At 41.2% G+C, this 22,083-nt stretch overlaps 1 long non-coding RNA gene across 1 annotated transcript in view; it reads left to right on the top strand.

Moving 5' to 3' along the window:
* Positions 1 to 21,726, top strand: part of LOC110340120 — a 43,038-nt gene extending 21,312 nt beyond the window's left edge. The window contains exons 3-4 of the long non-coding RNA XR_002381904.1: positions 78 to 135; positions 21,210 to 21,726. This is a non-coding gene — a long non-coding RNA (uncharacterized LOC110340120). The remainder of the gene's footprint in view (positions 1 to 77; positions 136 to 21,209) is intronic.
* Positions 21,727 to 22,083: the final 357 nt, after the last annotated feature.

Raw genomic sequence — 22,083 nt, 5'->3', positions numbered from 1 at the left:
TGTGGTGTAAGAAAGGTGGCTAAGCAAGCCAGGGAGAACGAGCTAGTAAGCAACATTCTTCCGTGGTTCTGTTTAAGTTCCTGCCTCTGGCTTCCTGCTCAGACTTCCCTCGACGACGGACGTCAATAAGGAAGGGTAAGTAAGCTAAGTGAATCATTTTCTCTCCAAGTTGATATTTACCATGGGCTTGAGCACAGGACTAGAACTAGGACAATGACTAATACTGCACACTTTCAGTGGACTTGCTAGATAGACAAGGTTAGAGGGGACACATAGGCATGATTTTAGGTTTAGCTAATGATACATGTCGGTGAAATTAAAATGTTGCTTACCAGGTGATTAATTAAAGTTGTTGATCTTTTTATATACAACTGAGTGGCCAAGGGAAGGGTGTCCCTTGATTGGAGCAAGTTGGAATGAATTCCTACAACAACAAAAGGTGTTTTTAGAACTGTGTGCACTGCCTTATTGTCTCAACAGTCTGTATCCTCATTTACATTGTAAAGCTGAGGAGACATGGTTAGAAACTGCTTAAGAAATCATAGAGAACTCATAGGAAACATTAGTCAAGTCTGCACTAATGTTGTGTTAGAGTCTTGTATGAGACTCCTGATCTTTGCCACGTGGACTTCACTGTGGACCGCTCTTCATGAGACATCCCAAAATGCTGTATTTTGAATAACTCTGAGTAGACATGAAGGGGTAATACACACTTAGTTTCAACCCTTGTGTTTATCAAATGGAGCTTAATACCATCTTTTGCATGAGGCTTCGTGCATTTATGTTATGGATGTTTCTGTTCAGCACTATGTATCTCCCTGTGGTTATAGTTCATCATTGCATGTGATTTCTGAGGCATTGGTGATTTGTTGTATATGTATTATTTGGGACATTTCTGAAAGTTCTCAGACAACATTGCCAGGGTTACAGTGCTATTTATGTCTCATATTTGTTTGTTTTATTTATCTATTTATTCTTTTCTGTCACATGTTCTCAGGAAGAAAGTGCTGATGTTGAGAACATAACCCGATGAGGGTCGGGGAAGTAAACAGTCTGAAAGTTTCAGTTCATGATGGAGAATTGCTTTCATGAATGTGTCTCCTAGGAAATCTAGGATCAATTAGGGCAAGCCTATCACAGTCAGGACAGTGCCTACCTATTTACAGTGATACGAAGGTAACAATCATGGAAGTCAAACAATCTCACATTCATAATCAAACATATGCCTCAGTTATGCATGTATTCATACCTGGTCTTTCTGGTCGTAATTTTTTTTGGGGGGGGAGACACTTTGTGATTGAACATTGCAACCAAAGAAAATTGCCTTCCTCAAGAAATATGCAAGTAGGCTTCTTGTCACATTGGTGAGCAGATCTGTGCTGGTCTAAACTGTGTCTTTTCCCCTGACATTAGTCCAAGATGCTTTCATCAAAATTACTTTGTTTGTTCTCCTAGTTTAATCTTTAAACAGAATCCAGAAGCTCATGAATTCAGTAAATATTGTTTAGCGTACAAGTGTGTCATAAGAAGACATGGTTCATTTTCATTCCTAAATGCTTCTGTGCTTTGATATAACTTATGAAAGGACTTTGTGATATAACTTTGCAGTTTTCAGTGGTGGTGAAGCATTTTGTGCCTGTTTAGACATGGGCTTGCATTGGTTAAAAAGGCATAGCTCATGATAGAATCCTGTGAGTTTTAGACGCATATGGTTCTCTTTCATCTCATAGAGTAATGCAGCTAAAGAATGGCAAGTTATAGTCTTACATTTCTTCTTCTGCCCTCACAAGCAAAATAAAAGAGAAGTTCTATAGGAATGAACAGTAATGTAATTTTATATAATAATTTATAATGCATACATTAAAATCTAATGCAGATATACTGAGCCGCTGAACAGGACTTAACAAATTCAATAAGATTGAAGTCACATCAAGCATCCTTTCTGTTCACAATGTTACAAGCATAGAAATCAGTGACAGGAAGAGGATTGGATATTTGCAAATACATTGGAATAAGCAATACTTTTCTTTTTATAGAAACCAGGTCATAGAATAAATAACAAAGAGGGATAAACATGAATATTAGCACAAATACAAATTGAAACATGACTAACATGCTTATAGTTAGTCATGGACTGCATGCCAAGCAGTCCAAGAAGGAAGTTTATAGTGAAAAGTACCAATGTGAGAAAATGACAAGATCCCCAATGGGCAGCTCTCCTTTATACCTCAAGTAACTAGAGAAAGGAAACAAAGGAATCCCAGAGATTTAGGAAGGAAAGAAGCAACACGTTAGAGCAGAAATAAGTGAAACAGACTAAAACTGCAAAGAGGAATCAGAAAATAGAAGGTGTTTTTAAGGCCCAGTAGAGTTGACAAACACCTCCTAAATTAAGGAAAAGACAATAAAGACCCAGATCAGTCAGAAATCAATGCAGAGACATTGGACCTGATACCACAGATGTACAAAGGCTCTTTGGAGGACAGAGTGAGCGGATACAAGTGAAAATATTGGCATAAGAGAAATGGACAAAACCTGGGCATAGGTATCCTGCCATGATTGGACCACAAACCACCACAGACCACTAATGTGGTAATCAAGAACCTCCTAGCATTGAAAAATCCAGCCCCAAACCAAACCCAGATAGTTTCATAAATAAATTCTACCAAACATTTAAGGAAGAATTAGTACTAATCTTTCTCAAAGTCTAACAAAAATTTGAAGAGGAAGGAATATTTCACACAAATATAACCAGATCAGAACAATACAGGGAAATGAAATTATACTCTCAACTCCTTGTTAAAAAATAGGTGCAAAAAGTCACAGTCAAACACAAACAAAGTGAGTTCAACAGCATATTAGAAAGATCATACATACTATGAACAAATTGAATTTTTTTCAAGATAAAAAGATGGTTCAGCATAAAGAAATCATAAATGTGGTGGACCACATTAAGGGAATGGAGAATAAAATTCATCTGATCATTCCAATAGACATAGAAAATCACTTTACAAATTTTAAAACCCTTTATTGTGGGAAAAAATCCAGATTTACAAGATTGTACCTCAATAAAATGAAATGATATATTATTGTTCCACAGATAATGTTAGATGCCCCAGAGAAAGAGTATGCAAGGGTGTATAATCTTACCACCTCTACCTAAGGAAATTATGCAAAAAAGAGAATGAATTCAAACTATAAACAAGGGTTAAATCATCTAAGTTTGCACGCACCATGATCTTATAAAAATTACCCTAAATATTTTTATTTAAAACTCTTCAACTAACAAATCAATTCAAGTTACAAGATACAAACAACACACAAAAATTATTTATGCCTCCAAAACGTACAACAAACTGCCCAGAAAGGAGATTTAAAAAACGAAGCATTATTTGTGATGGCTTAGGAAAGAATAGATTTGACTAATAAAGTGAAATGTTTGTGTGCTAACAACTATAAAACATGGATAAAACAATTTTTTACATACAAGTAGTATATATCCTGTATTCATGAACTAGTAGAATGACTACTGTTGAAATGTTCATACTGTCTAAAGTGATCTCCAGTCCAAACTATTCCTTATTACAATGTCATTAATATTTTCATAAAAATAAAAAGATCCTAAAATTGTAGGTAACCATTCAGTGTCATGAAAGAGCAGAGCTATCAGAGGAACAAAGCCTGGATCACTCTTCCTGGGCAAACCCTATTACAAATAATTCTGTAAAACCGGTACTGTCATAAAAACAGATACATAGAACAATAGAACAAACACAGTCAAGAGATAATGTCGTATCCATGTGTTCAAACTTTCTTCTGCAAGGGTGCCAAGAATCCACAGTGAGGAAATGACAGTATCTTATAAAGGTATTGGGAAAACTAGATAACCACACTGAGAAGAATGAAATTGGATTTTTATCTCTCTCTATGCACAAAAATCAAACTGAAAATGAACAAAAGACTTACATATGGAGGCTGAAATGGTAAAACTTCTGGAAGAAACCATTGGAAGGAAGAAAGCTCCTTGGCAGTGGCCTTGTCAATGACTTTTTAAAAATTATATCCCACTAAATCCACAAGCAACAGAACCAAAAATGAATGAGTGGGACAAAAAACTTCTGTACAGCAAAGAAAACAGAACATGGTTGATGGAACTGGAGAAACCATTTTCAGTCCACAGATTGTATATTTTAGGAAATATTTTAGGAATATTTAGGAAAGCCTAACAAATAAATACTTCTTGATGAAAACAAAGAGCTCAGTTTAAAATGGGCAAGACATGAATATTTATTAAAAGGCTATGTAACTAGCCAACAAGCAAATGAAAAATGTTCATCACCATTCATCATCAAGGGAGTGCAAATCAAAGCCTCTCGAGTTATCACTTTGCTCATATAAGGATGGCTGTGTTAAACAATGCCAGAGATCATAATCATTGGCCACAGTGGATAAAAGGAACCCCACCACCACCACCACAGTGTAGGAATGTAAAATTATGCAACATCTATAGGAAGTTCATCATACCAAAACTAGAACTATTATATGAAGTAACAAACCCACCTGAGTACCCAGGAAAAAATGGAATTAAGTTCAAGAGGTATCAGCTCGGGCTGGAGAGATGGTTCAGCCATTAAAGGCTAGGCTCACAACCAAAAATATAAGAGGCACCAGCTCATTGCATTATCATTCACAGCAGACAACATAGAAACAAGGCAAAAATCTATGGAGAGATGAATGAGTAGCAAAAAAGCAGTATGCAGTATGCAGAAATGAGCCAGGTACAAACTGCATTATCTCATTTATATGGATTGTGGAATCTAAACCCTGGAACCTACAGATACAGAGTGTAGAGCAGTGGCTGCCAGGTGCTAGGAGTTGGGGAGACTAGGTGATGTTTCTCAAGTCAACTACTAGGAGCCTTTAAAATTTAGATGAATGAATTTGGAGGATTTAATGCACTGTGTGATGACTAGAGCTGAATATACAGTATTGTCAAATTGAAACTTGTGAGGAAGATCTTAACATGTTCCCATCACACCAAACTAGTAATTCTGAGAGATCATAAGAGGGTTGGTTAATTTGATGGTGGTAATGATTTTACTATGTATCAAGTCATCATATCATATATTTTAAATATCTACAAATGTTGTTTGCCAATTGTTTTTCAATAACTCCAGAAAGAATTACCCTGTAATAAAGACCAATTGCTTGAACAATAGAAAGTTCAGTGTAGAATGAATTTTATAATGTTATCGAATGTCTCTTTGTTGTTGATCTGATTAGTTCTAGCTACTACTCATAGCACCTGCATTTTCACAGTGAATGAAAAATAAACTATGGTGGTGTTTCTCCTTTGAGTGGAGGACAGAGTGAACTACCAAATGTGGGTTGTGTCAGGGAGTGGTGGCAAGTGCTTCTGTCATAATCAAGCTAAGAGGCATGAGCAACGAGGACTCTGACATGATTGCAACTCAAGACTTTGACTCCAGAATTGATCAGCATTCCCACAAAACCCGGCTCATATTGACTCACAGATTCACAACTCCTTATAAAGTTCTGCTGCCTCTGGAGCTTTCTAATGCTTTCACTTCTCGACTATTCCATATAGTGTCTGCAAACATCTTATCGTTTCCATTCCTTACTACAGATGCAACTGTAAGCTGTTTTCAGTGGCCTGTGTCAGAGGTCTTCCTGATCCAGTAGACCCACGGTTCTCTGCATCTCCCATACAGCCTTCTCAAGCCTTCCTCAGATCTTCCTCTGGGAACTTTCCATGTCTCTCTCCAGCATCCACTGAAACCTACTCATGCCTTCCTCTCCTTTTACTTGTGTTCTGTTCCATGAAGCACAGCTTCTACACACTAAGCTCTGACGCATGATACCATCTGAAAGTATCTTGCTGCATTTCTCGGCATTAGGGATTTGGAGGCATGGGAATTCTAGGTTAGAAATAAATTTTCATTGAAATTTGAGGGGATGTCTCCACATCATCCTGCTTCCGGTGACGACTTGGAGATGTGACTTACAAGTTACAACTCATATCCCTAGACCCTTTTCATGTAGTTTGTTTTGGCCACTGACCCAAGAAATTTCTAAGATTCTTTTCTCTATTATATATTTCAGCACAATTTCAAAACTATATAAATGGGGGGGAGATGGTTTGTAACTTGATGTATTTGGATCAATGATAATTTTTTAATGCTTGGTATGCATGTGTGTGTGTGCATGCATAATGCCTGCACTCATATATGCTGTGTGAGTGCTAGAAGGTTCCGGCCACAATGTTATAGAAATCAGAGAAGAATCTTGTGTGTTCTCCTTGCCTGCCACCTTATTTGAAATAAGATGTCTCTGTTCACCAATGAGTATGGCAGATGAGCTGGCCCACATGCATCCAGTCATGTTGATATATTGTTTATGATTTATTAAAGCTTGCCTGAGGATTCAGAGACCAAATCCAGCCTCAGGCTATAGAGACCAGGTTGTGGTGGTACACACCTTTAATCCCAGGACTCAGGAGACAAAGACAGATGGATCTCTCTGAGTTCAAGCCCACACAGGGCTACACGGGATTGAATCAGACTAAAAGAGTAACAGAGCTCACTCGTTTAATTCCAGCATTAGAGAGATATAAAATACAGGAGCAGGGTCTTTGGTAGTTAGTCTCAAGATTCTTCAGCCATGTTGAGGAGAGCATAGCAGTCTGAGGTTTGATACAGCAAGGATCTTTTAGTCTGAGGTAGAGTAAGAGTTTATGGCTGACTACTTTACTTTTCTAATCTTCTGTTTGAAGCTTGAAGCCCAATATATGTCTCCAGGTCTTTCATTTATCATGCTACAACTAGTAACTTCCTGCGTCTGCATCCTGTCTTGTAATAGGAACACAGAGATAATAGATGTGTGTCAACATATGTGACTTTCATATGGATTCTGGGCATTTGAATTTAAGTTCTCATTTTTACAAGGCAAGATTTACCCCTAGCCCCCTCTGTAGTTCTTCTAAAGCAGAAACAAATACAAGAAGTTTTCATTATATCTCCTTTTTGGCGGCTGTCCTTTCTTTATAAAATTTCTAATACTTAGATTTTGAAACATTCTGCACCAATCTAATTCTATGCCATTCATGTTGGCCATCTCTTCGTCCTTCTACTCTACCTTCTGGAATACTTTCCAAGGTTCTTGTTCATCCTTTCTCTAACTATGTTTTCTAATTTCCTGCCATGTTTTAAGGTCTAGAGCATTTTCTCCCTTGAGTATTAATTTTATAGCTTACAGATCATATCTGCTGTGTTAATGTCTCCTCTTATCTGGCAGAGACATTTTTGGAAGCATTCTCCCACTTCCTCTGTGTTCATTGTGTCTTTTTGCCAAATCCATCTTGACTTGTCTGGTTCTGTCTCTATCCATCTTTCATGTTACAACCTCCATAGGATGTCTGGTGGTCCTGTGTGTTTATTTAGATACAAGGCAAGGCATGAAGATTGGAGTCTTCCTGGCTAGCAGCCTATACTCTGGGAAACTAGGACAACAGCCTGCCTTTTTTTCAAATGAATGGATCTCACAAGGATAATGTATTTTTCTTGGGCTCTTTTGTCCCTTGGAGGGGGTTGCTTCCAATATTTTGCCTGTAAAACACAAGCTTCTCCATTCTTTCCCTTCCCTGGAAGACAATGTAAGATGGGCTTCTCACTGTTGGTATGTAGGTTTTCACTCACATCCTGTTTCTGCAGTGGCTGCTACCATGACCCAAGAGGTGTCTGGAGTCTATGAATCCAGAGGTTATTCTGATTCTAATTCTTCTGAGAGCATCTTTTTAGTCCTTTGCCAGGTGTTGCCTGGACAATGAATCTCATAGTAGGTATAATTCTTTTAGGGCATCAGAGTCTGGAATGCTTCAGGTTCTTGTCTGTCTTTTGGGTTCCCGGTGAGACGACAGATACTGATTTCATTCCTGTTTCTGTAATCCAGAAACTACAGATGTGGCCTGCCAATTTTTAATATACTGACGATGTATAAGGGTGTGTAGTCACTCTATGGAGGCTCTCGGTGGGTCCTTCCTTCTCAAGACTCATGTGCTGCTAGACCTCCAAGAAATATGGCTTATGTTACTTTTTCAATATCTTCAATTTTGTTTTCTGTATTCCTATTCTGAAAAAAATCTACTTTATCACTTGCTGGGGAGGACGAGTTTTGCCTCGATTATTTATCTCATTTCCTTTTCATCTCTCTTTCTTTATATAAGGACAATTTTACCTTTTAATCATTCTAAACTTCTGTCTTTAAAGTTGTTTTTCCTACCAATTATTACTTGTTTCCTTGTCTTCCCCCCATATTTTTTAGTTTGCCTGTGTATATATGTTCATATGTGTGCAGAAGAGTGCGTGTGTATGAGGGTGATCTTGCCTATGTGTGCATGTTTACATAAAGGCCAGAAGTCAACTTCAGATGTCAGAAATCATCTGTCTGCTTTGTTCATACCATGTCACTGCTCACTGGCCTGGAACTTGCAGACTCAGCTAGGCTGGACGACCAGGGCATGCAAGGGATCCACCCTACTCTGCAGCCTTATCACTGGGATTCCAATTACATGCCCCCATGCCTGTTTTTTTCACATGTCCTGGGCATTGAACTCAGATCCTCATGCATAGCAAGCAGTTGCCGACTGAGCCTTCTCCCAGCTTCCCTCTGTTTTTGTTTGTTTGTTGTGTTTTTTAGCTATACTATTTTTATTTTGTAAGTTAACACTTGAATTTATTCAAGGATGCTAATGATGCCATTATTTCTCTGACACCTTTGGTTTCCATGCCCATTTATTGCTTCACTGGCTGCCCTCCTTGTCTGGAACACAGGGAGTGCTGTGGGCTAGCAGCTTTTCATGGAACAGAGAGATGACATTTAAGCTTTGAGAATCACCAAAAGAAGGGGGGTGTGCCCTACAGAATTAAAAAATCTGTTTAATTTAATGAAGCTGTGGTGGTTTTTAATGCCTAGCAGCTGAAAACTCGACTGATGGGAGCAGCAGTGAGGATAAAAAGAATTCAGTATTGTACAGTCTGACTTCAGTTAAGCTTCCTGTCTTCAGGCCTAACCTCATCCCCAGCTCCTTGGTTTGGAATGGGGAGGCTAGCAGCAGTTTTGTGACGTAGCTTTCTGTACTGCTTCTTCTTATTCTTCTGTTTTGACTTGTACTGACACATTAGTGGAATGCTTTGTTTTTAATCATACTTTCCTGTTATCTTAACACAAACTCTTCCTGGTTCTGGATGAATTGCTTTGGAATGTAGGCACACAGTCTTTTTCTTCATGTCTTTATCAACAGGGTGTTCATTCTCAGATGCCAGTGGAAGCCAGAGTAAGGGAAGTAAGGGGCTTACCACCTAATACCATTATTAGCTTCACTGAATCTTTCCCAGGCACGGACACCATAACTTCAGCAGTTAGGAGTCTGACCCCATGCCAATTATGAAATTTTTTCTCTTTCCACATAATTTCACAGAAAAAAAGATGATTCATTCTTACTGTAAATCTTAGAGCTTCAGCATGTTTTCCTTCCCATTCATTATTAAGTCAAGACCTTTCACCTTCCCTTTAAAGGAAGAAGACCATCACTGTCTTTGTTTGCAGTGTCTGAACAGTGACTTCACATGCTCAGGAGCTTCGTGTGAACATAAGTACCGCGACACTGTGGCTGTCTGTCTGCTCTGTGTCTCAGGAGTGGGTGCTGTACACAGGAGGGGATGGGTTTGAAAGAAAAGTGTCACCCACAGGCTTAGGCATTAAACACTGATTTCCCAGTTGGTAGGGCTGTTTGTGGAGGTTATGCGAGGTGTAGAGCCAATGGAGTAAGTACATCACTGGGGGTGGGCTTTGAGAGTTTAAAGCCTTGTTTCAGGTGCAGCTCACTCTCTGTTTCTCCTCCTACCCCCAGTCTTCCTCCTCCTCTTCCTCTTCCTCCTCCTCTTTCTCCTCCTCCTCCCTCACAGCTAAAGATGTTATCTGTCAACTTCCAGCTCCCGCCAGCCTCTCTGCCATTTGCTGCCATTCTTCTGCCCAGTCATGAGGGACTCTTATTCCTCTGGAACTATAGACATATTAAACTTTCTTCTCTAATTTGCCTTTGATGCTGGTGTTTTAGTACAGTAACAGAAGCAGTGCATTGGACATGATGGGAAAGGGATGGAATGCAAGACCGGAAACTGGGTCCCAACTAAGTCATTCTTCTCAAAACAGTTAAACACCTATAAGTCTACTTACTTCTGGAACTTTCCATTGAAGGTTTTCTAGACCTCCTCTGCTCACACCTAACTGAAACTATATAAAGTAGGGGATGGTTTGCTATAACTTACACAATTGTATTTTATGAAATTTTCTATGATGCAGATTTGATTTTTTCCTGTTTAGTTATATAATTTTCAAAATAATAATTCCTCTAAGAATTGGGTAGATTAGATGGCTCCTACTTTTCCTGAGTTTTGTGTCATATTACAGGTCTTTCACTCACAAACCTGTCATTAGCCTGAAATAGTATTTACCTAGCTTCCTGTGGTATATTCATCATAAACAGTTTCCTGTGGTAACATTTTCTTGGGACAAATATTACTCATGTATTTTTGGAGTCAAGGGAAAGCATCTCCAACATTGAGTCTTCTATTGAGTCAACCCAAAGAAAAAGAGGTGGGGGGAAGTCCTGCACCGAGGACTTCTTGGTGTGTGTCAGTGTGAAGATAAGCGTCTGCACCCAGAGATGCTGACTTGTTGATTCATCTATGGAATTCAAATTTCCACTGATCTCCTGGGGCTGACAAGCATAACTTAGAAATGAGGGCACTATGTTTTCATCAGCTACAGAATAAATAAGGAGCTGAAATCAGTTGTTTGAAGGAAATATGACTACAGGGCTTGCGTTTGATCAGCAATCTTCAGATTTTGAGGTGAAAGCAAGTTATCTGCATAAAACTCCTTGTTTGCTCTTTGTAAACTTTTTCCTAAAGAGTAGCAGTATTCTCTAGAATGAGATTATGAAACCTTGGCCTATTAGAAGATCCACTTCTAACAATCCAGAAAAGAGACTTGGAGACTTGTCTCAAGAGGTTTGCTATGTTTTCCTTCTTAGAGAATCCAACATAATGGTGTGTGTGTGTGTGTGTGTGTGTGTGTGTGTGTGTGTGTGCGTGTTTGTGTGTGTGTGTGTGTTGGGGAACGCGCATGTGCCACAGTGCATCTGTAGATGTCAGAGGACAGCCTAGCATGTCAGTCTTCACCTTATACCATGTTTCTGATGGCAATCTTCTATTGTTAGCTGCTCTTTATGCCTGGCCAGTAGGCCCATGAGTTTTGAGAGATTCTCCTGTCTCCACCCCCCACATTGATATAGGATATTGGGATACAGATGTGGGTTGCCACTCCTGGAGTTGCATGGGCTCGGAGAATGCAGACTCAGGTTCAAGTTCTTGCATGGCTGTCTTCCCACTGAGCTCTCATCCTAACCAGAGACTGGATCGTTGAAGAGGGCAAAGGGTACTGTCATGCTTCAGTGGTGGCCTCCACTCACCACCATTCCCCTTCTGAAGATGTAAGAGATAGGGAATTTTACTTAGTACTAAAAAAAATAACAATGAAATCTTCAGGAAAACGGAAGGAACTGGAGAGCATCATATTAAACAAGGAAACTCACATTCAGGAGAAGGCACAAAGTATGTTCTCTCTGGCATTCGCTCCCAGTATCTAACTGTTAAGCATGGATTCCCTGCTGTAAGTCAGTGTAAACAGAAGCAGAGGACCTGGAAAGGGGCCCATGAGGAGGGAGAGAGAGGATAACTGAAGGATGGAGGGAGAGAAACAAAACAACACGGGATGAGATACTAAAGTGGAAGGGGGAGACTGGGAGGGAAAGGGTGCAGCATGGCAAGGTGGAGATGGGGAAAGAGACGGTGTGGGCATTAAAATAATAAACGATATGCCACAAGGAAACCTTTTATTTTGTAAGTTAATTAAAATATATAAACTATTTTAAAAGAAAGGAATGCAATACGGTCAGTGGAGGGAAAAGAATGAGATTGGGTTCCAGGGATGTTCAATTAAAGATACTTCTGCTTTCTCTGGTAAAAAAAAAAATCTGTTTTAATCAGATTCAACCAAACACCTATGTCTTACATTCTAGAACCTTCAGTCATGGTGTTGGTAGATTATGGGAAAGGAGACACAAACACAAGTCCCCTTTGTAGATGGAGTACCAGACCTCCAGTGGACATACACTAAACTGGACATATCCTCCTCTGCAATCTTGATGATACTCTTGGACAGTGGCTTAAAAGAGTCAGTCCCCATGTATCGGACTGTACTAATCTATCTGTGGGCAATTTCACTACAAGCTGAACAAGACCACTGCCATAGCCATGTGTGGTTTCTGCATAGTACTTTAGCTTTTCTAGCATGTAAATGCCCAGGGAAAGAGGTGTATTGGTTCTCAAGACTGACTAGAAGACCAAGCTTACACCAGGCAAAATTTCCTTAGAGGGACAACAGAGACAAGGGTGGCCCTTGTTAGCTACCCCTTCACCCCAGCCTCTGCTTCCCACTGCCCTACACAGAGATCAGAATGCCAAATGCTAACTGTGCCTGGCATTGCATTTGCTCTCCCCTGCCACTCTCCTCAAGAGGTGCAAAATGCTGATGCAGTTGGGATCTCGAAGCAAGTGATTTATAACTAAAATGGCCCTCTGCAGTGAAAGGTCTATGAGAGACAGGAGAATTTATTTGCTGAGTTACTATGCAAATTTCACAATTAAATCTTAACTCAGCTCCTGGGGGAATACCAAGGATTACTGAAGGCAAGGAGATTTGACGGGATTTTTAAAGAGGGGGGTGGTGGTGGTGGAGAGAGGCAAGAAGCAGCCACATACCCTCCCATCCCTCAGCTCTACAAGCCAGTCGCAGTGGGAATCAGGATGGAGAGGGAGTAGAACGGGGAGGATGGAGTCCTCGGGGGAAATGCAAAGAAACCCACTTTCTTATTTGTAGAACTGAATTAATGAATTTTTTTACAACTACGCTCCGCCACAGTGTGCTGTCCAGGGGGAGAAGCATGTGGAGACGCTCAGCTACTCATGTGTTCCTTTATTCCTTCCCTGTGAGCCCTGGTCCCCCTTCCTTCTCTCTGTATCTTTCTCAGACTGGTGGTGGTGGGGTGGGAACTGGGCCTTCCTGTTTCTCATCTGCCTCTTTCTCCCACCCCTCTTGACTCCTCGGCTCTCTCAGCTAGGTAGTTCTAGCGAGAGACTTCTGTTTGACAGGCAGTCTCTTGGGTGTCTCCACTGAAAAGGCCAAAGCTCCCAGTGCAGCTAAAATCCTTCCTTGCCTTTAAACAGCTACTCCTTCCCCTGAACTGAATGCAAATAGGAGTGTCTCAGGGATCCTTTGCTCACCCAGGCTCCTGGTGCTTTGCTTAGCCCTGGATTACTGCCTTCTGGGGAAGGCTGTTGAGGGACATTCATTCCTCCTCTGACCCTGGCCTGTAGATGGATGAGCAGCAGGCTTTGTCAGGGCCCATTCCATGTGGTCATTAGTCTGCCTCTGTCTTCTGCCTCCTGCAAGAGGATAGGCCCTCCCTTCTTTCCCCTATACTCAAGTGAACATACTGAATGCTCTGGCTTGTTCTTGGGAACTTACAATGAACAGTGCTGTGATAATATTATAGCACATTATTACCATCTCATCCTTTGGAGGGAGCTGATTTCCTACCCCCACAACCAAAAGTGACTGTAGCAGCCAGCACCATATGTAGGCTAGCCATCTGAAGATGCAAAGTAGGGTATGGTGTGAGGTCTCTTTAAAGTCTGTAAAGTGAAGTTAAAATTCCCATAATTCCATTGTCCAATCATTGTTCTCTGTCTATAAAAATGTTATCCAAGATAAATCAACATTTAAATAAGAGTGGTTTCTTTTGATTCGTGGTATCAGTCGGTGGTCTTGGGCATGTTGTCTCACAGCAAAAAAAATTTTTTTGGGGAACACACCGCACCCAAACTGCTTAGCTCATAGCAGCCTGGAGGCAAAAAAGAGAGGAAGGTACCAAGATTCTGAGTGACTTCAATGCCCTTTCTTCCTTCCACCACATCTCACACACTGGTGCACACACTGGAGGGCCGACCCTTTTAACACATGGGTCTTGGGAGGACACTAGCCCCAAGCATAACAAGAACATCCAAGAACTTATTTGAACGTTCTTTCTGAGTCTTGATAGACATCCATCCCTGTGGAGTCAGTGACGGGAGCTGAGGGAGCCGAGGGAGCTGGGGCTCTTGGGATCTCTGCTGTGTATATGGATGCCTTGGATAGACCTTGAAAAGCTGAGCTAATACAGAAAACACCCATAAAAGCATTAAAAAGGCAATAGAAAGATAAGAACAAGATTTTCTTACTCTTTTCTCTTTATTATCTATCATGCATGTGCTTTCATGCACATTTGTGTTTGCATGTACACACTATGGAATACCTGTGGTTAGAGGACAACGTGCAGGAAATCTGTTCTCACCTTCCATCATCCAGGTTCCAGGAATTGAACTCAGATTGTCAGGCTTCACAGCAAGTTCCCTTGCCTGCTGATCCCTCTTGCTGGCCCACCATTTTTTTCTTGACCTTACTATCCTGTAGACTGAGTTAGCGTCAGAAAAAACTACCTTGGCTTCCTAAGACCTTTGCATTTTCCTGGTTTGGTTGTATCTCAGAATAGCTACTTGTGCCTTCCCAAAATTTCTATCTTTTCTTTTTCTTTTTTTGTATGTGTGCATGTGTGTATGCATGTTCTCCTCTCTCTCTGTCTCTGTCTCTGTCTCTCTCCGTCTCTCTGTCTCTGTCTCTCTCTGTGTGTGTGTGTGTGTGTGTGTGTGTGTGTGTAAATCACAGGTTGCTGTCAGGTGTCTTCTATTCCTTACATAGCAAGATCTTTCATTTGAATTCTCTTGCCCCTTCAGCTAGTGTAGCTAGCCATCTTGTTCTGGGGTTCCCTGTCTTGCCTCTCATGAGATATTAAAGATGAGTCACCATGCCCACCTGGCACTTCTCTGTGTCCCTCAGGATCCCAACTCTGGCCTTTATGCTTGTGTAGCAAGTGCCTTATACCTTAAGCCATCTCCTCAGATTCCAAAGTGAATTGTAACAGGAAAAATAGTTTTATTCTTTTGAAAGTTGAGGTAAGTTTGCAAGAATTTAACAGAGTATATCTAAATCGACACTGGCACTAAACGGATGTTAATCTTTTACTTAGCATCATTGAGTCATCTGGGGCATGGTTTGTGATAACAGCAGTGGATCATCACAAATGACCCCACACCCTGAGGAATACAAGTTTTTCCTTTAAATAAATGACTTTTTCCCCCCAGTGTAGTGTTGATATGAAAAAACATGTGATTGTCCCCTAACATCCTGTAAGTGGAGACTTCATTCTGCTATAGAGAAGTTGCATATATTAAAAATGAGATATCCTAGTGTGAGCCCACACTGTACAGGCACCTGTTTGGTTTGGTTACTGTCTCTGTGTTCTACCTCCACGAAGTGAGTCATTCTCTCCAAGTGTTTCAATAATGGCCTATTTGGTGCATTTCCAGATCCTTTGAGGCAAATGACAATCTATAAGTGGGTTTGCAATTTGTATGTCTTAGCATATACTCTTAATTGTAATATAGCTTCCTGCTTCTAACTATTAAATGACTAAAAGAAGATAGGAAGATTATTCCAGGTCTACTGATAAATGAATGCAAATGGTAGAAAATTCACTAGGGAGCAGGAATCCTGGACTTCCATTGTAGAAAAAGACCTTAGAGGTTGACGATGTGCCAGGCCCTCAACTCAGTGTTCACTGTAGTGCTGCAAACTCTTTCCCACAAGAGCATCCCATGACAGAGAGCTTTTCAGTCTCATGAGACACATGCATGGGCACACTGAATCATTAGTTTTTACTGAAAGCCTGCAGGAAACTATTTATCTGTTTTATATCTCATACAGAGACTAACTTCTTATCTCATTTAGTCAACAAACACTCATTGACCACACACTAAGTGCCAGACATTGTTCTATGAACTAGGGACAGAGCAGTAAATCAGAGACAAAAAAAAAGGTTCATGTCCTTGAGTGAGTGATTTCTATACCAATATAGAAGGAAGGGGCAACAAGACAAGACATTGAGAAAAGAAGGAAGAATTATAATGCTATTTAGATAGAGACGGCCGAGGGAGAGATTGACCATAAGGCCAGAGGTGTTTAAGTTTGAATAATGTGCTGAGAAGGTAAAGCATAAGCCAAGGCCTAGAAGAGATGAGCCAGCCATGCAAGTGGCTAGGAGAATTGCATTTAAGGAAAGGAGACATCCAGAACAAACACTATGGAAAAGAATATGTTTCCTTTATGTAAGTGATCACAGCAGCCTGATAGCGCATGTGACCACACACAAGTCAGGAGAAGCAGGAGGGTGAAGATGACAGGAAGAGTCTGCAGCAGGGTTGGGCAGGGAGGCAATGCAGGTCCTGAGCGGAGGAGTGTATAATCTGATGTGTTTTCAAAGGGGCACTTGGGTACCTCAGTGTGAAGGTAAGGAATGGGGGTCAGGCACGAGTGGAGGAGGAAGACAGGCTTAGAAGCCATTAGCGTAATCTCTGTGCTTGTAGAGACACTGGCAGTTGGGGAGATTCTGAGAATAGAATCCATGGGGGTGTGCAGCAGGATGAGGAGCAGTGGAAGAGGGATGCTGGGTTTTTAGGTTGAGAAAATGAAAGGGTGGAGTCACCAGTTAACTTCAGTGACAAAGACTGCAGGCCATTTGGGGCATGCCTAGCCTGGGTCGTTTTAAATACATGAAGACAATGCTCATGCCTAGGTAGTCATCAAGCAGTCACCTTGACTACACTGGACATGTGTGTCCCCAGACCACCACACGAGCATATAATATCACACAAGAATCGTGGACTTGAAGGGAAAATTGATACTCAAATATTTCCATTAATATATTGAAAATGAAATAAAATTTAACATGACTTTGCCTACACACACACACACACACACATGTTCACGTGTGAGTACACATGTAAAGGCCAGAGGGGAAAGTCAGGTTACCCTGATTTTTCATTTCCCACCTTATTCCCTGCAGACAGGATCTCACTGTGAACTTGGGGTGAGGTTGGTGTCCAGCATTTATCTCTCCGTTTCTAATCCAGATGGCCCTGGGGTTACAGGCGCCTGTGCCTGAACACTTCCGAGTTTGTTTTTAACCTAGATTCTGGGATCCAGACTCTCACACTTGTACAGCAAGTGCTCTTGACCATTGAGCCGTCTTCCCGGACTTAGAGAAGTTTAATTACCAGGCATGTGAAATGTAAATACAGCCAAATCAAGAGTCCTTTCCTTTCTGGCACGTGCCTGATGTGAACTAGGGACCACAGCCTAAGGTGAAGAGGAGGCTAAGCAGAGTTGCCTATCAACAAGGAATTTGCAGCAGACAGCACCAGGTAGAATTTCTCAGTAACTCCTTGTCTCTCTGGAACTAGAACTTGGGCGGTTGAAAAACAATCCCTCAGAGTGAGATTCCCTGTGGCCTTTCTGCTCAGCAGGGTCCAGGAGGAAGGATGGTTTAGTAATTGCTTGCCCTGTCAAGCTTTACCTTGACCCTAAGCAGCCACATTACCTTGGGCCCAGAGGCCCAGCACCTAAATGAAATGTAGCTCAACTCACCAGGAGCCCAGGTCTCAGCAAATTCAGAATCACATATAAAAATGAAAACTTGGTCCCATATGTCTTTAAACCCATGACGGTCACTGCTGATATGATACTGCAGGGGGAAATGACTTAGATTTTTGTTGGGTAGATGGATTTGGGGGGCTCTCTCTGTGCAATTTTCTTTAACATAGTGGGGTTTTTGTCACTGTAATGAAAACTGCCTTCAGCTGGAAAGAAAAAAGGGGGGAGAGAAAGACAGCAGGAGAGAAACAATAGCAGCCTAGAAGTAGAATTTTCCAAATAAATTAAACACTTTCCTGACACAAGACTTATATTAGAAACACTGATAAAACCTTGTCCTTGAAGGTGTGAAGATTCAAGCTCTTAAAATTAATGTAAATAGCAGTACTCTCGCCACAGGCATTAATCCAGACTGCAGAGTGCAGAAGGCGAATACGGAGTGAAGAACATAGGAAAACAGGTCATGCCCAATAAAGGGTGTTTTCAAAATCTTGGGGAAATTTGTGCAGCTTAGAATAATCATACCCTTTGCTCTTACATCTTTATGGCCATGGAATAAGATGAATAAAAAAGGAGCGAATCAACAGAGTGTTCTTGCAAGTGTGTCTTTGCAAGTGTGTCATCGACATGAGCAAATATGGATTTCCTCTTTCTTATTTTTTCAGTATGTATAATAAGCCCTAAGATCTGTGGTTTAGCCTAAATCCTGGGCCAACAAGCAGGAGGGAGGCTGGAATCTATTTTTAGCCCATCAGAGATGTGACCTTCGACAAGTCACTATCTATAAATATAAAGCTCACTAACTGCTCAGTTTATTGGTAAGATTGGGTGAATTGATGCATGTGAAAATATTTTTGAAGTAATAATGTGCTGATCCAAGATTAAATATTATTAGCATGGGGATAAGCGGGGAGACAGAAGAGTCAAGGAGAATAGAAGATTGCTTTAGTTCATCTGGCTCCCGTGGGAACTGTGTGTATGTAGTTAGTGGGGAAACTGGGACAGCGGGCTATGTGAAAACCAGAGAAAGACAGTGTGCACATGTTGAAATGCAGTGTTTGTAATGCAAGGGGGACGGCCCTTTATTAGGCAGTAGATATGCTGAGTTTCGGGTTTTCACTACCAGGAGACTTGGAAAAGTTGAAACTCAGCCTAACTGGGCCTGCCAATGGCCTCTAATGAAAATTTCCATTTGGAGAGACTAGGTGTTGACTTGGCATGACACCAAACAAGCTGCCTGCTGCAGAATTTTACACCAATTGTATTTCTCCTAATTAAACCCTGTCTGACCTCAGCATTAAGAAACAATTTGTTTCAGGATATAACCAGCACACATAAGCAATTACATTCTGTTTGCCCCATTAGCATCACTTGGCTCCTTTGCTATCCAGGGCTGCTACTGCAGTGAGTGTTACCCAGCAGCCAGGGCTATAAAAAACCTGGAGTGTTTGGAGGCTTTTCCACCCCTCATGTGAGGAACTAAGAATATCATCGTTTTTACTCAGCCACGCCAGAGATTTTGGGAACAGTGTGCTTCTGTGTTTATTATAAGGGAGTGTCTATATATACACATACATATATACATATACATATATACATATATATATGAGAATATTTCTTATGGGTTAAAAAACTCTACTTGTAAAAAGAACCAAATGAAACTAAAATAATCTTGGCTTATAATAATCTGGGCTTATTTGATATGCATCTTTCACGTTCACATTCAGCTGTAACTCTTGCTTTTTCATAGCTGTCAGGCTTGGTGAATTTAAATTTGGGGGAGGGATTTAAGGGGAAAGAAAGCTTTGTTGTGTTATAGGTCAAATGCAAGGTCCTGAGAGGCTAGGAAAGCAGTCTATCACCGAGCTATACTCTTGGCTTGTTTTGGAGTTTTGAACTCGAAAATCAAATTCTAAAAGGCATTGCAAAAGAAGCACTGTGTGACAGAGAGGCCAACAGAGAAGGCCTTTTGAACGTAAACATCTCCCCAGGCTGATGAAGAAAGTTCACATCATCGGTGGAGGCCTGAGATGAAGATCAGGTCCTCCTGGGTCTGCCCCCCAAGACACCTGCTAGATTTAAGCCCTCCCATGCCCACTCGGAGGTATTTCATGTGGAAGGCTATTGTAGAGGTCAGCTGGCTCATCCCCAGTATTCTTGTCTACCTGGTCCTCAAATGTTGCCGCCCAGCACTCAGGAGAGCCTAGACCATTCTTCACTCTTACTTCATACCAAAGCTGTGGTGAGTAGGGCTTCTTTCTCCCAGCACCCTGCATTTTGGAGGTGAAGTGGTAAACTTATGAAGAATGTGGTATTCCACGTAGGAAGATGGCAGAGGGAGCATGAGGATCAATTTCCATGTACTCTCTTAGAGTAAGAAACAAGAGATGACACTTGTCCCATGATGCCTAAGGTCTAGTGGGTTGAATGACATTTGCCATTTTGTTTTCCCGTACATTGGGAGTGAGAGCATCTCCTTGTTTTGTATTTCACAGAGGTTGGATGGGGATGATCAAGTCTTGCTGGGAGAGCGAAGGGGTCTGTAAGGGTGACGCTGAAGGAGCAGACAGACGTCTGCTTCAGTTCACTGTGGTGAAGTGTATCAGAGCAGAGTGGCCGTGTCTGCACTGTGCAGAACAGAGCTGCACGGTGAGTCAAGAGCACCTTCTGTTGGCCGCTAGGTCTCATGAGCCTGGAGAAATAGAGGCCTATTTCAACAGGGAGGCAAGTTTAGCGTACTGCTCAACAGGGAGGCAAACTTAGCGTACTGAATGAAGGCTGTTTTTAATCAGCCTTGGTAAGACACTGTGATAGATACTCATGCCTTCCTCCTGACAGGGTTGAAGCCTATCGAACAACGTTACCTTGTCCCTTTCTTGCTAAATCCTGTGCGTGGATGGTGCTGAGACAAAGCATTCACACACTGCATATCCATGGAGAAAACTCACATCTGCAAATTCATAGCACTTAACCTGCAAATAGGTGTTGCAAGGCACAGGATATGAGGGACAGCTGGTGACTGCGGGAAAGGAGCCATGCTCAAAACAGACAACTTCATGTGAGACACTTAGTGGCCCAGAGGCTTAGATGAATCTTGACCTGGTAGCAGTCAAATCTCACAGAATGTTGCCTCTTCTCTGCCTTTTATTTGTCTTCTTTTATCCTCCTCAAGGCAAATACACTGACATCCATTCTGTTACTAAATAGTGGAAGATGTGTTGATTCTAAACATTGGGGAGCCATATGAAGCATTGATGAAAACAGATTTTCTGATTCCATTATGAATTCTTATAATTATAGGGTTCCAAGAATCCAGTTCGTAAACATTTCCAGTCCCGTCAGCAATGCACAATGCATAGTAGGCATACTGCCTGTGTGTATTAGATCAGTGCACCCTCATCTATTCATGTCATGAGAGACTGCTGCCTTCCCAGGAGGACATTTTAAAGCATTACTGATGGTACGATTTTCTGTATTCATAGAGAACGCTAGGGTGCTGAGAGTCAAGGTGAGATGTGCCGGAGCTTCAAAAGGAAATGTAAAAGGCAAGATGTCCTGAAAATGAATGTGATGCACTCGCCGTGCACTCCACAACGACACTTCCTGCTCTCTCCATTCCTTGACTTCACCTTTGCTCAGTGCTGGTCCTGAGGTTGCACATCCTGGTTGATCTCCTTTGAACTGTTTCTGCAGTCCCTTCTCTTTCACCCTTTCTCTGAAGATAATTGTTAGTCATGTGCTCTAGGTGAATAAATCAGTTCTTTAGAGAAGGTTGCTATTGAAATAGAGGCTGTGTCATTTAAATTTGAACGTAGAGAAAACTACAAATATCTTTCTGTGTGTGTGTGCGCGCGTGTGTGTGTGCGTGTGTGTGTGTGTGTGTGTGTGTGTCTGTGTGTGTGCGCGCACTCATGTATCTATGTCTGTGTGTCTGTTTTCATGTGTTTGTAGCATTGAACGGGACCTATTAATAGTAATAAAAGAATACCTAAAATTCAAGTTTAAATGGTACTCTGTATTTTTAATTTCTGGCCTGGCCACTTTCACTCTGATGATCGTGTTTTCCATCTTTGGTCCTTGTAACTATGAGTCACAATTCTTCCATGGGCCTAGGCTTCTAAAAGATTGATTTGTGTGTGTGTGTGTGTGTACTTTTCAAATCTATGACAAAGAAAGTGTCCATGTCATAATATGCTTAATCTTATTCATTTTACATCTTCTTAGTTCTTTTCGCCTATTTTTGTTTGTTTTATTTTTCTTTCATTCCTTTCTATCCTGTGTTATCTGCACTAAAACTCACCCCAGATCCTTGGTTCCAATTTTAACACCAGCCCCAGATCCACTAGGGAGCTCTGG

This window comes from Mesocricetus auratus, unplaced genomic scaffold (assembly GCF_017639785.1).
Source record: "Mesocricetus auratus isolate SY011 unplaced genomic scaffold, BCM_Maur_2.0 Super-Scaffold_100018, whole genome shotgun sequence".
In the NCBI taxonomy this organism is placed as follows: Eukaryota; Metazoa; Chordata; class Mammalia; order Rodentia; family Cricetidae; genus Mesocricetus; species Mesocricetus auratus.
Note: the sequence above shows the minus strand (reverse complement) of the source record. Positions and strands in the feature narration are given on the sequence as shown.